We start from the raw sequence: 3,372 nt of genomic DNA on the forward strand, positions 1-3,372 counted from the left end.
TTTTTTTTTTTTTTTTTTTTTTTTTTTTTTTTTTGTTTTATAGGTTTTAGAGGTATTATAGTTCTTTTATAGGTTTTAGGGATATTTTTGTCATTTTTAAGTTCTAATGGTATATTTGTCATTTTAAAGTTTTAGGAATATTTTGGTAAATTTTGCAGTATTTCAACAATTTTAGAGGGTTTTAAGAGTATTTTTGGTCATTTTCAAGTTTTAGAGGCATTTTGGTAGTTTTTGATTATTAGGTAATTTAGTGGGTTGGGATTTCTCCATAATAATTAAGTTAGGTTGAGTTTGAGTTTAGAAGTAAATTGGTTAAATGAGTAATAATGGATAAATGAATTTTATGTACCCAACCCAATTATGCACAGCGTAAACTCACCCATTTGACACCCCTAATGTCTAGAGATAAGCCCAGTCCCTCCTCTTCTACCTATAATATTAGTGTGTAATTTTGTGCATATGCATGGGTACATTTAAAACAATCACAATTATATATATATATATATATATGTTCGAATTAAACTTGGTGTAAGAATTACAAATTACACAATTTTTAATTAATGAATTTCTACAAGGACAAAACTTAGGTACAGTACTTTAGGTGCTGTTCTTTAGGTTCTCTTTTTAAGATTCTGCCATGTGGCTATTTAACTTAAAAATATATTTTCTTCTCATAAAAAAAATTCATATGACAAAATCTTAAGAGGGGAATCTAAGAAACAACACCTAAGTATTGTACTTAAATCTTGCCCTTTCTAAAATATGTAATGGTTTATTATATTATACATATAATTAGAATCTTATTGGATCTGGATTCTTCGGTTTTTGCACCCAATAATTCACTTGCCACAAAAATTAAAAAAATTAGATGAGACATATGACACAAAATTGAACTCCAACTAAAATTGAATTTAAAATCTAATTGAATTTAGACTCTTTGATTTTTACACCTAATAATTCACTTGACACATAAATTTAAAAATCAGATGAGACATGTGGCACAAAATTAGATTCCAATTTAGAATTTAATTGGATTTTTTTTCTCAGTTTAGCTATATATATATATATATATATACACTAGTATATAACCCCGTGCTACCGCACGGGACTGGTTAATTGTAATGATGCTATTGGCCAATTTTTTTGTTTTTGTTTTTTTGGGTTTATCACACGGATGATAGAATTAAATAAAACAATGAAAAATATATATTGCATTCTATTATTTAAGTAATGCTATTGGTTTTTTTTTTTTTTTTGGTTTATCATACATAGGATAGCATTAGATAAAGCAATGAATAAAAAAAGAGAATATTGCATTTTATTATTTATGTAATGCTACAGTGAAGAAAAAAGAGAATATTGCATTTTATTATTTAAAATATATAAAGGGACATTAATGGAACTTTCTTGAAAAGTTTCTAATAAAATTGGACATGAATAGCGTATTTGAATCAGAAATGTGTTGCAATTCATAGTTTTTAGTGGAAATGCCATCAGATAACACTTTTTCCCTATAGACATGTCTAATACGCTGTCCTTGAGTTTATTTTGAGTACGTTTCAAGGCAAAGTCAATATTGTTGTCTCTTTTAACACTTCAAAGTTTATTTTGAGTACGTTTCAAGCCGAAGTCAATATTGTTGTCTCTTTTAACACTTCAAATTGCCATTGATCAGTTTCACAAAATTAAAATTTACAGAACATTTTACCTTGTTTTTTCATCATCCGAAGGTTAAATGTTTCTATTAAAACCCAAAAGTTCACCTAACTAAAAATCATATATACATATCTTTCATCAATTGTTAATAGCTCTACAATCTATCAGATCTCTTCAAGCCGATGTCAATATTGTTGTCTCTTTTAACACTTCAAATTGCCATTGATCAGTTTCACAAAATTGAAATTTACTGAACATTTTACCTTCTTGTTTTTTCAACATCCGAAGGTTAAATGTTTCTATTAAAACCCAAAAGTTCACCTAACTAAAAATCATATATACATATCTTTCATCAATTGTTTATAGCTCTACAATCTATTTATGCACCAAAAGCAATGACTAACATGAAAGAAGAGAAAGATTACATGTTAGCATAAACTATCACTTCCAAAAGCACCATTAATTAAAGATTAAAATGAAACTATAATTCAAAATAATTCCAGCAATTGCTTGTGTCCCAAATTGTAAGCTTCAATCTTCTCCCACCAATTGTGAGCAACTTAATCTCAAAATCCACACCTGAAATGATTAAAACAATAATGAAAGTTTATAATATAATCTAAAGAATGAAAATAGTGATCCCTACAAAAATAGAAATAAAAGGACATGAAAGCTATTGTTGCACCTAATAATACAGAGACTAAGGAAGCATATATCATGAAAAATTCCTACTCCAAAATGACCAACATCTACATTGAACTCTTGCTTATCAGTGCCAACCAATTTTAAAGAAATTGTTCTTCAACCAATAAATCTAAAAGATAGATTTGTGTGAACTTTCAATGTAATTATTTTCAAATTTTGTTATACCGCAAATTCTCACAATTGGTCTCAAATGAACCTCTAATGATGGCACCTAGTCGTACCTTACAAAACCACATCCACTTTATCTAAGTAGGCATAGAAGGAACAAAGCCAATCCTCTTAGAAGCATGGATAATACACATTTTTGGTGCATAATTTCAATACAATCTTATCACAACAAATGGTAGTTATTTAAGGTTTGAGTCTAAATCTTATGCACCTATGTTTGGCAACCCAAATTTTAAAAAATCTGGGACAACTACATAAATAAATAACATATTGGAATTTTGTTTGTGTTTGTGTTTGTGTAGTAAAGGGAAAACAAAAGCCATAGAGTATAATAAGAAGAAATATTAACCTAGTATCAACTATCAGTTTTTGAATAAAGAAACTCTATGCTTCAAGTGCATCACAAAAAACAAAAAAATCACAATTGCATTTAAATTAGGGAAATCTTACTTATATACTTCCATTCAGGTAGTCGACAATACAATTAGTATGAAATGTAACAAACTTAGAGTCATTATTCACTTCTCCAAAAACATAGTCCTTATTTACAAATCAAAGCAAATGAAAAAAAATCAGCAATGAAAGAAGAATTTAAGCTACCATTATGTGATGTTGTTGACAGTTTCAGACAGCCTTAAAAACTTTAGTTTTGTTGCCTTATTAACCCAAAGACACACAAAGCAAAAACCTGAGACAAACACATGGAATGGAATGAAATTTTCTTAGAAAGCAAGAAAGCATAGGATACCTTACGTTAAGTTTTGTGAATGTGATACCTTATGTTTTGTGTAAGTGAGGGTCAGATCTGATATCATTCATAAGTAAATAGATATCAATCGTAAT

At 28.3% G+C, this 3,372-nt stretch overlaps 1 long non-coding RNA gene across 1 annotated transcript; it reads right to left on the reverse strand.

Annotated features, from left to right (window-relative positions):
• Window positions 1-1,912: 1,912 nt before the first annotated feature.
• LOC136061790 (uncharacterized) lies at window positions 1,913-3,372 on the reverse strand. Its single transcript, XR_010623663.1, has 3 exons — window positions 3,306-3,372; window positions 3,130-3,217; window positions 1,913-2,235 (listed from the first exon to the last, which is right to left on the reverse strand). It is a non-coding gene; the product is annotated as an uncharacterized LOC136061790 (long non-coding RNA).

The sequence above is a fragment of the Quercus suber genome, unplaced genomic scaffold (genome assembly GCF_002906115.3).
Source record: "Quercus suber isolate HL8 unplaced genomic scaffold, Cork oak 2.0 scaffold_352, whole genome shotgun sequence".
NCBI lineage: Eukaryota > Viridiplantae > Streptophyta > Magnoliopsida > Fagales > Fagaceae > Quercus > Quercus suber.